Source organism: Felis catus, chromosome A2, assembly GCF_018350175.1.
Source record: "Felis catus isolate Fca126 chromosome A2, F.catus_Fca126_mat1.0, whole genome shotgun sequence".
Classification (NCBI taxonomy): domain Eukaryota; kingdom Metazoa; phylum Chordata; class Mammalia; order Carnivora; family Felidae; genus Felis; species Felis catus.
Genome location: NC_058369.1, coordinates 147504240 through 147515878, shown reverse-complemented (window position 1 = coordinate 147515878; position 11639 = coordinate 147504240).

Genomic DNA, 11639 nt, shown 5'->3' with positions numbered 1-11639 from the left:
CAATTTGGGAGCCCAGGACTTTCGCGCTGTATCCAGCTATGTCAGCTGGGGGGGGGGGGGGAGGCTGCAGGGAAGCAGGGAGGGCAAGGGGTGTCTTGGGAGCTCCCCTTCTTCCAAGAAGGTAAAGACAGTTGTCTTTGAGGAGACAGGGAAAGGGGGAGGGGGCAGGAGGGAGTGAGCAGGGGTTTGAAGTGAGACCAGGGCTCCCTTACTTGGCTCACTTGCTTGCCATCAGCGTGGAATGGGAAGTACCTGGGCCAGGGGTCAGAGGATCAGAAGACTTGGTCTGCACCTGGAGCTCTCCTGGTCCTGGGGAAAATTAAACTCAGAACAATACAATGATAACAATGGTAACAATAATAAACCCACAGCAGCAAGGGAGCAGACCCCGTGGAGATGTTCTAGCCACACAAACCACAATATCCCAGCAACTTGTTTTCACTCATTTCACAGAGATTCCTTGAACACCTACTATGCTCTGGGCACTGAGGCACGCCCTGGGGATTCAATGATAAAAAAGACAAGACCCATGATACATATCCTCATGGGTCAGTCTGCTGCGTCCCCCCACACCCCCCCCAACCCTGCCACTTTGGTCCCACCGGGCTGTGGACAGTGTGGGCCACTATTCAGGCACCGATGTCCTTATCCCTATTACTGTTAGCTCTTCTCCAAAAGCACCCTTTAATGTCACACCCCTCTGTGGACAAGAAGGTTAAGATTTGTGTGCCCTGAGCTTAGTCACCGACTAAAATATTTCCCCTCCCTTGCACCCCCCCCCCGCCCCGTCAATGCAGATGAATGCAGACCTCCAGTGCAGGCTTGGGCGTGTGTGTGTGTGTGTGTGTGTGTGCGTGTGTGCATGTGCGTGTCTGTGTGTGTGTCTTACCTCTCCAAATAGACCACAGGCCCCTGGAAGGTAGAGATTCACTCTCTTTCCGTGGTGGGTGCCAGAGGGAACAGACAAGTTGGTGAGAAATCCCTTGCAACTCTGGTGTTATTGATTTTCTTCCTGGCTCACCACTGAAGTGCGAAGCGCCTGACAGCATAGCAGGAAGTGTCTGGAAGTGCCTAGGACACTCGAGACGAGGGGGACCCTTCACTGATTTGAGGGCCAGAAGCTACTCTGTTTTGCACACACAACTAGTTCAGGGGCAAGAAAGGCCACCAAAGCTGTGACCTGGACAGTTTTTTCCTGGATCCCTGCCGCACACACCCTGCCCTCCTGAATCCCCAGCCTGTGGGTATTCCATGTAATGTCACAGCCGTCCAGCCTGGCCACCAACATCTTGCCCTCCTGTTGTGATTCCAGGTCCAGAAGGCACCTTTGTGCTAGTAAAGGCAAGGGGACCCCATATTCTAGGCAGGCCACATCCACACCAGGGCATAACCTTCCCAACCGCTCAGCAGCTCTCCAGGGACACTCTGCCCTTGATGGAGCTTCTGTCAACCAGAGCCCCCATGCCCTCTTGGTGCCCAGGAGAGATGTTACCTAAGAGTCTCTTTTTGCTTTTCTTTTCTTTGTGATTCAGCCCCCTCTGTATGGCAGCTGGCCCACAGCACAGCCTTGGGAACAGACGCTTGCTGGCCCGGAATTGAATCTCCTCCCTGACCTTGGCCTGTTGTTCTAGAACCTAAGCGATGTGCATGACTCTCTTGTTCCTTAGGCTGAATTCCCTGTCGGGAGGCTCCTCGGCTCTGACGCAGGCAAAGGCCTCCCTCTGATAGACCCAAGTCCCAGTGGAAACAGAGTCTACCCTCGTGTCAGGCCCTGGTCTTCATGGAGCCATGCTCAGGGTCCAGGAGTTTTAGTCTAATGACCTTCCATGCCCCAAGGCCCACCTGTAGTGCTTCTGTTGAACCACTTTAGTGATAGGCCCTACTGGGGCCATTTTACTTTTATTTTTATTTTAAAGTTTATTCATTTATTTGGGGGATGGGGAGGGGCAGAAAGAGAGAGGGAGAGAGAATCCCAGGCAGGCTCTGCTCTGTCAGCACAAAGCCCGACGCAGGGCTCCATCCCATGAGCCTGGAGATCATGACCCGAGCTGAAACCGAGAGTCAGACGCTTAACTGACTGGGCCACCCAGGTGCCCCTCCCCCACTTTATTTTTTAAATTGCTTTCACTGCTAGAAAGTTCTTCCTAGGTTCATTTGACAAATCTTTATAGAAGATATCCCTAACTCCCAGACCTGGTTCTCAATTCTGGAGACAAGCTAGATCAGGTCCCTGCTTAGGTGGAGCTTAAGTTTAAGGGCAGACAACACAGAGTATGCACATGGTAATCAGATGGTTTCAGTTATTGAAAAGCGCCATGATTAATGATCACGGAACATGGTGATTGATCATGAGGAAGCCTTCCTGGAGGCAGAGGGTGGGTACCTCTGAGGCCAGACCAAAGGGCCAGAGGGGACAGCCACAGGGATGGTGAGGGCAGGGGCTGTGAGGGCAGAAGAATGAGCCCAGGAAGGCCAGTGGAGCTGGAACAGGCCCTTGGACTACAGCAAGGAGGTAACAGACGGGGAAGGAAAGAAACGGTGATTCGATCCTCACTTTTAAGGAGTTCTTTTTAAGGGCAAAACCCGCCACCGCCTGCACCAGTCACACTGACCTGCTGTCATCTCCCCAGCTCCCTCCTGTGCAGTCATTTCTGCCTCTGCATGAGGAGGCTTCTGCCCAGCCTAACCTTCCACCGCCACCCTCCCAGCCCTGGCAAACTCCTGCTTAGCCACTGAGATCCAGCTCATAGGTCCCCTCCTCTGAGAAGCCTTCCTAGATGCCCAACCTTGGGCAGAGGTGGCTACTCCTCTCTGTCCTCCACAGAGCCTCCGGCCCCTCTGCCACACTTCTCCCACTCCTCAAGATGGTATCTGAGAGAGGGGGCTCAGAGGCAGATCCAACCTGGGTCCACCTCACCTGCTGTGTCCCCTGGGGTGTCCATTTCCTGGGGCTGCTCTGACAAAGCAACCCAAGCCGGGCTTACAAAACTCAGAACTGTATCGTCTCACAGTTCTGGAGGCCAGAGGTCTGAGATCAGGGTGTTGGTAATGATTTTTTTCTCGGGGCCAGGGGGGAGCTGTTTCATGCCTCTCCACTAGTGACAGCTGGCGATCCTTGACACGTTGCCTTGCCTCTCTCTTCACTCTGCCGTCTTCCTGCATTGTGTCTGGAGAGCCTTCTGCTCTCTGTCTCTCTCCTCTTAGAAAGACACCAGTTTTGGGGCGCCTGGGTGGCACAGTCGGTTAAGCGTCCAACTTCAGCCAGGTCACGATCTCGCGGTCCGTGAGTTCCAGCCCCGCGTCAGGCTCTGGGCTGATGGCTCAGAGCCTGGAGCCTGTTTCTGATTCTGTGTCTCCCTCTCTCTCTGCCCCTCCCCCGTTCATGCTCTGTCTCTCTCTGTCCCAAAAATAAATAAACGTTGAAAAAAAAAATTAAAAAAAAAAAAAAGAAAGACACCAGTTTTATGGGATTAAAGGCCAATCCCACTCCAGTTTGAACTCCTTTTAATTTACCAGATTACATCTGCAATGACCCTATTTCCAAATAAGTTTGCATTCTCAGATGCTGGCGGTTAGGACTTCAGCGTATTATTTGTCGAAACACAATCTAATCCATAACACCCGGGTAATTGTGATGTGTCCTCCTCTGAAATACATGCAAAGGAATACCTTCCTCTTAGTGGGAAGATAGAATGAGCTAACTGTACCAGAGCATAGTACCTAATAAATATTCAAAAAGGCAACTGCTGTGGATTCTATGTTCATAACTGTCCAGCCAACTATGAGTTGACTGCAGGTTTTTTTCCCCTTTTTTTTCTTTTAAGTGTATTTATTTATTTTGAGAGAGACAAAGAGAGTGTGAGCAGGGGAGTGGGAGAGAGAGGGGGGGGGGGAGAGAGAGAGAGAGAGAGAGAGAGAGAGAGAGAGAGAATCCCAAGCACGTTCCATGCTGTCATGGAACTGATGTGGGGCTCGAACCCATGTACCACTGAGATCATGACCTGAGCCAGAATTAGGAGTTGGATGCTCAACCCACTGAGCCACTCAGGTGCCCCTCCTTTTTTAATCCTCAGTGTTTAACACAAAGTTTGTGCTCAAAATTTTTGCCTTCTGAATGAGCCACTGCTACTTTGAGGGCAACGTTAAGATCAAAGGGATGATTTTGAACATCTCCGTTTCCATCAAAGAAAATTTACTGGGGAACAATTAGGCAGTGGTTCAAACTTTCTTGGATAAGTTTTTAATGAGCTCAGGATGCCTAAAAGGTATCTCAAAATTTATTGAATTATTAAATCAAAAATGCCTCTTAATCATTATCTCAAAATATCTTCAAATTATTCTCAAAAGCCTTTCTAACTTCTATGAAGGGCAGGGAGAATTATTGTTAATTAATCTTTAAATTAATGCTTATCACAAGTAATGTATCAGTCCTGGGAAGATTTATGAGGCAGAAATGCTGTACTTTTTATGTGCTACATGTACGTTTTATGGCTGATTGGGGCCCTTTGTGTAATCAATATGATTGGTACATTTATGTACATTTGTAAAACGCTTTGGAGCATAATTTTATTATTTTAAGTGATTAGAAAGGTTTATCGTTCTTTGCTCTCATGACATCTCTAGTCGTATCTGTGGTTTTGGATGCCAAGGCCTTACTTAGGATGTGACCTCCAGCTGCCTCATTATTTTTATGAAGAAAATGTGATCTGCTTTACAATGACTCACTTTATGGTGAGTTTCCAGAGACACAAAGTAGAGAAAAGTGGTTAATTTTCCTTTAAAACTTAATGCCACCCCATCTTCTCTCCTTACCCCCCTGGTCCCCACTCCCTGCCCAGCCTACTCCTGAGTGTAGGCTGAATTAACTGAAATAGGACAGGTTTTAACCAATCCTAAGTGGGAGCTGTTTGCAGACAAGGTTTAAGTTTTCTGTTATATTCCCCTTGGGATCCACTTTCTAACAAAGCCTGTGCAGATAGTGAGCTTATTAAATGTTGGATTTTAATTGATGGCCTATTATATTACTGGATATCCCAGCCAAAAGCAATTCATAAAATGCATATATATTACATGTTACATATTTTAGCCATAACATATATAGCTAATTTATTTGTATAGCTAATATATATGTTTTATATACACATATATGCACAATATATTATAACTAAAACTATTTTTTCTGGCACATGTATAAAATCTCTCTGGAAGAACACAAAAGAGAGGAATAGAGTTGGTTGTCTGCATGGAGGGGAATAAGGAGTTGGGGGGAAGAGGAAAAGGAGAGTGGTCATAATCCACTTACTTCTGAATCCTGTGACTTGCTACCTAGTTCAAAAAATGTTTTCAGTTCATGTGTGTCCAAAGCGAAGATGTAGATAAACATCTTTGTGCCCTTGCTGCTGTGTCCTCATAAAGCCTTGGGCTATATAGTTCAAAGGTGCATGCGTAACCTCCCAGTTAGACTGTAAATTTTTTAAACCTCTGAGATCATCGCTTTCACTCCATCTCTCTTCTCCAGGACCCCAACTAAGCACGACGCTCTCCTTGGTCCTCAGAATTGCTTGTGACAGAATCCACCACCTTCGTGTTTACCATTTTTTCTATCAGAAAACATTGGTGGGGCTTCTCAAGGAGCTGGGGGCGCCAGTGAAGGATGTAAGGCAACACCCTCCCTGTAAAGCAAGGGCAGGGGTGGGGAGAACAGGCTTGGGTGCCACCATTTTTTTTTAAGTTTGTTTATTTATTTTTTCAGTAATGTCTGCACCCAAACCAGGGCCCGAACTCATGACCCTGAGATCACAAGCTGCACGCTCTTCTGACTGAACCAGCCAGGTACCCCTCAGGCGCCCCCATGGATCCTGGAAGGGCCAGAGCTCCAACGTTGTGTGAATAAAGTGCCACAGGGGGGAAAGGCTCAGGACAGGCTCGCGGAAAGGGTGTTTGCGAGCTGACCCTAGAAAAAGAGCCCAAAAAGTTTTCAGTTGAAGGGCGGATTTCTTTTCTTTTCTTTTTTGTAATTTTTCTTTAATGCTTATTTATTTTTGAGACAGAGCGCGAGTGGGGGAGGAGCAGAGAGAGAGGGAGACACAGAATCCAAAACAGGCTCCAGACTCCGAGCTGTCAACACAGAGCCCGACGCCGGGCTCAAATCCACGAACCGCGGGATCACGACCTGAGCCCAAGCCGGACGCTCAACTGACTGAGCCACCCAGGCGCCCCCGCATTTCTTCTAAATAACTAGAGCACAAAGGTTCTGAGCATGCGCAGGCGGCTGCCACGGTTCTGAAGCTCCGCCACTAACTAGTTGTCTGCCGCTGGGCAAGTTACTGAGTTTGTTTGCTTATCTATAAGCTAGGAGAACCCTAATTCCTTCCTCACAGGTTTGTGGAGAAAATGAAATAAGACAACGCTTACAAAGCACTTCGCACAAGGCCTGGCACAAAGTAAGTGCTCAGCAAACCTTAGGGGGGGATTATTAGTTGTACTTGATGCATGAAGAAGAAAACCTCTTTAAGGACTGAGTCCTGGGTGAGAAATCTGGGCAGGTCCAGGCTCGCTGACTTTCTGTGGCCCAAGGAGTCCTTTGTGATGAGTGCACCTTAGTTCTCAAGTAACACCTTGCCGCCTTGGTGATTTTGATTTCAAAAATGGAGGGGAAAAAACAAAAACAAAACTCTGGCAGGCCACTGGAGGCAAATGAGGGGGCTGAGCTTCGGGTTTGGGGGTGTGGGGCTATGGGGCCGAAAGGTGGGGCACCGAGGAGCTTATGCGGGCTTGCACAGCAACAGATGAGCACGCAACAAAGAGGCAATCCCGTTTTCTTTTTTTTAAGACTAGATTTTTTTTTAAAGTTTATTTATTTTGAGAGAGAGAGTGAGCATTGTGTGTGCATGCGTGAGGGGTAAAGAGAGGAAGACACAGAATCCCAAACAGGCTGCGCACCACCAGCACAGAGCGCCTGGAGGGTCTTGATCCCAGGAACCTCAAGGTCATGACCTGAGCCCAGATCGAGATTCAGAGGCTTAACCAAGGGAGCCACCCAGGTACCCCAACAGCCCAGGCCTCTGACCCTGTAGGTGGGGGTTGCTCTTAAAAAGGCCTTTGAGTCATCAGAAGGGGAAGGGGGATGTTCTTTGTGACGGGTGGTCCCCAGCGACACTTTCGCGCTGAACTTAGGCTCCGAGTCTGAACAGTTTTAACCAAGGAAGCTCGCGTCCCTGATGGAGTCGGAGACAAGAACTCTGTGGACACAGAACTGCCGGATCCTCCCTGAGGGGCGAAGGAACTGTGAGTGAGATTCCCTCTCCAGTGTCTCTGTAGGAGGGAAGGGGAGGAAGCTGCCTCCTCCAGAATGGACTAGGTGCTGCCCGCCCGCCTTAGGTCTTGACCTCAGGTGCTCCTACGTCCCTCACTATCTCTGGGGGCACTTACAGAGATTCTCAAAAAGCAGCACAGAGAAGTGTCCATAAATGGGCTTCCAGGATTTGGGGGCTTAAAAAAGCAACAATCGTGAGGCACTTCCTGAGATAACATAGCATTCGTTCCTGGGGTTAAAATGATTTGCCGTGGCCGGAATCAGACACCAACCTGTGGGAACGCTAGGGGAGACTGAGAAAAGAACCCAGAAGAAGGGAGAGGGGAAACAACTACAAAGAGGGTTATATTTTTCTTTTTTTTTAAGATTTTTAAGAGACGTTTATTTATTTATTTCGAGAGAGTGAGAGCAGGGGAGGGGCAGAGGGAGAGAGAGGGAGCCCAAGCAGGCGCCAAGCTGTCAGCACAGAGCCCGATTCGGGGTTTGAACTCACAAACTGCCCGATCATGACCTGAGCCGAAAACAAGAATCGGACGTTTAAACCAACTGAGCCACCCAGGCACCCCTTAAGATTTTATTAAGTAATCTCTACACCCAATGTGTAGATTTATTAAGTAATCTCTACACCCACTGTCCTGAGACCAAGTCTCATGCTCTACTAACTGAGCCAGCCAGGTGCCCCAGAGTGTTATATTTTTCAAAGTTCATCAACAATTTTTGCTTCCAGAGTTTTATATCTCTGGAGGCAAAAATTATATATAAATATATATGTATATATTTATATATAATAACATATATAACACAAAATTACATATAATATTAAATTATATATAATATAAAATTATATATACTATAAAATATAAAGATTACATATATATATTTGAGAGAGAGAGAGAGAGAGAGAGAGAGAGAGAGAGTGAGCATGCACATTCGAGCAGGGAGGAGGGGCAAAAGGAGAAAGAATTGTTAGTGAGCTCCACTCTCAGTGTGGAGCCTGATGCAGGGCTTGATCCCACAACCCTGGGATTATGACTTGAGTCAAAATCAAGAGTTGGCTGCTCAACCACTGAGGTGCCCCCCTCCCCGAGTTTTTTTTTTTTTTAAGTAAGCTTTGCACCCAATGTGGGGCTTGAACTTACAACCCTGAGATCAAGAGTTGCATGTTCTATTGACTGAGCCAGCCAGGTGTCCCTTGCGTCCAAGGTTTTGAACCATCTCTGAAAAGGAGTTAGGGCAGATATTTTTTTATCCCATTTGGCAGATTAGGAAGGAGACACTTGGAGAGTTTCCTGATATCATAGGCTAGTGGATGGTAGAAGAATAGAAATACAACTTTTTAAATGATCTTTGGAGACGGATTCATTTATCCACCTGTATTTACCAAGCACCTACTATGGCCAGGCACAGTGCTAGATCCTGGGGATGTAAAAGTGAACCGAGAGAAAAGGACTGTGGTCTCATGGAGCTCTGAGTGCAGTGGAAAGGCCAGAAATGCACACACAGAGAAAAAAAATCTAGAAATATACCAACCATCCCTGCTATGAAGGAGTCAGGGGAGAACCCCTTACCCTCTAACACTCTCTGAACGTGGGGTTTTATTCAAGCTTCGCTGCTACATGATTGTCAGGATTCCTTCCAATCTGAGAATTCAGCAGTTCCCATGCAGCCTCCCCGACAAGAGTTTGTGATTGTACGAAGTGGAAAGTGGGGAGGTTCGGTTTTGTCTTCTGTCCCCACAGCCGCCCCTGTGTGGACTTGCCGTCCCTGAGCTGCGGGCTCTGCACGGTGTCCCTGCTGCAGAGAGGCAGATCTCCCAACCCCGGCTGTACACTGAGCGTGTAAATGTTATCAACAAGCCCTGGTGACAGGGGAAGAACAATGCTTCAGAGGTTAATGAAGTCATGGGAACCTCCAGTGCTGATCCCAGCCCTGTCCTGTGTCTGTCGTCCATCCATATCTGGGCCAGCTTGTTTATCTCTGCAGGTCTGTAGCCCTGTCCCTGTGGGTCCCGGCAGGCCTTGCAGTAGGTTTACTCATTCTGTAGCAAGGAAGAAGGACACATGGGCTAGATACCTCTCTTGGAGACCGAAGGCCAAGAAGCAGAAGTCATTCTGGGGTTGGATAAACCCGGGTTTTGTGAATCAATCTCCCAGTTAGAGTGAATAAAAACCCTTAAACATACCAGCCGATTAATGCAGTTTGGAAGAAGATCCTTGGGAGCGTGGAAAAGGAAGAGTTGGAGTGCAGTGGTTTCAAACATTGGGGAACGGTGTGGCAATTTTGATTTTTGCAGACGGGGCAAGTGGCCCTGAGATGTGATTCAGTGAAAAGTTCTTGCTGTATTTAACTTAAATGCAGGGCAGAGACGACTGCTCTGGGAATAATGAAGTTTCGGTGAATGAAAACTGGAGGGTAAGTCCATGTCAATTTTTTGAGTTGGGTGGACGTCTTTGGGGAACCAGAGCAGGACGGGTTTTGACAAGCGTAGGCGGGGTTGTGTGGGTGAGCAATCACTTCTTGAATGGAGAAAAACACCAGTAGTCTGCTTCATCTGTGTGGTGTGTTTTAGATTGCCCCTGGGGTAGGCATTTCCTCTTAACCATGTTTATGAAACACAGCAGGCAAAATTACAGTATAATGAATATCACTATTCATTCATGCATTTATCCACTCTCCGAATAGTATAGTTTTAGTGTGGTTTTAGGAGGCAGGCTGCCAGGTTGGAATCCTGACTCCGCTACCTAATAGCTGGGTGATCGTAGGCCAGGTATTTAAGTTCCATAAACACCTCAGTTTTCTTATCAGTAAAAAAATGAAAGTCTATGCATGTAAAATGCCGAGCCTCGTGCTAGCACGTGTGGTTAGGATCAACAAACTCCGGGTATTCTTTGCATTGTTTGTTATCAAATGCCCACTGCTCAACCAGGCTAGATATGGAACACACAAATAAATAGAGAAGCTTGCCCTCAGAGAAAGAACCTATGGGCTGTATGTGTATATAACTATGAAAAAACATTCCAAGTCAGTGAATCAGGGCACGAACCCAAGGCAATGGGAACGCAGAGGAGGAGATTATGATCTCGGAGGCAGGGGGGCAGATCAGAATAGGCTGCATAACATCTGATCCTTCCAACCTGGTCCGACTTCGGCTCAGGTCATGATCTCGCAGTGTGTGAGTTCGAGCCCGACGTGGGGCTCTGTGCAGACAGCACAGAGCCCTCTTGGGATTCTCTCTCCCTTCCCCACTTGTGCTTACACACACTCCCTCTCTCTCAAAATAAATACAAAAAAATAAATAAATAAATAAAAACAAAGGGGCAATTCTTAAATCTTTTAAAAAAAGAAGAGTGAAAATGAGTGTTGTAGTTGAATCTAAACAGCCATCTCCCTTTCAATGGGAGAAGAAGGTAGAAAGGTTCGTTGGGGCCAGATCTTGGAGACCTCGAATGCTGTTTGGGAATGCATTCAAGAGGCAGGCAGACAGGAGTTTGAGCAGGTGAGGGACAGGATTACACCTGATTCTGAGGACAACATTCTAGTGCAGGGGGAGGTAAGACAGGGGAGGAAGGAGGTGAGGGTGTCAGATGCAGAGCTGGGGACTGCCAAGGGTGCAGGGATAGGGCACGGCTGGCTCTTTCCTCAAGGAGCTCAGAGCTCACCGGGAAAACTGGACACATGCACATCAACGCCCAGAGAAGAGGGCCATGTGACAAATCTATCTCTGCCTTCAGGTGGATGCCAGGGAAACAAGGTTCTTGATACCTTGTCTGCAAAATGGGGTGATGGCAATATATTTACCTCTCCAAATTGTATGAGGATATAGTCATTTTAGGCAAGTGAAGTGTTTAGCACATGCCCGGAATACAGGCATAGCTCCATGCAGTTCTATTCAAGCACACGTTCTGGCCCTGGTCAGCCTCCAGGGTGGAAGAAGCTGACTGCATTCTGGTTTTTTGTTTTTTTTTTTTGCACAGGGGCAGAGGAAGGAGGGGGAGCTCAGGGGCTAAGCGGGAGATGAGATTGGAAAGCAGGTTGGGGCATGCGTGTCATGAAGATAGCCGGAGCCAATGGATCAGGCTTCTTTTATTTCAACTTAATTAGGACTTGACTCCTATCTCCTTCCCCTGGTTCCATCCCCACCGCACATCTTTTGTTCCTGCCATGGGACCTGTGGCTTTTTGAGTTGAGAGACCAACAGCCCAGGACACAGATGCATGAATGCAGATAATCTTGATAGGAAGGCACCAGGCTGTGTTACAACAGTGGCCAGAGTGCTATCCTGGTTCTTCTGGAGCCAGCACTGTTTACCCGCTGTGTGAGCGGG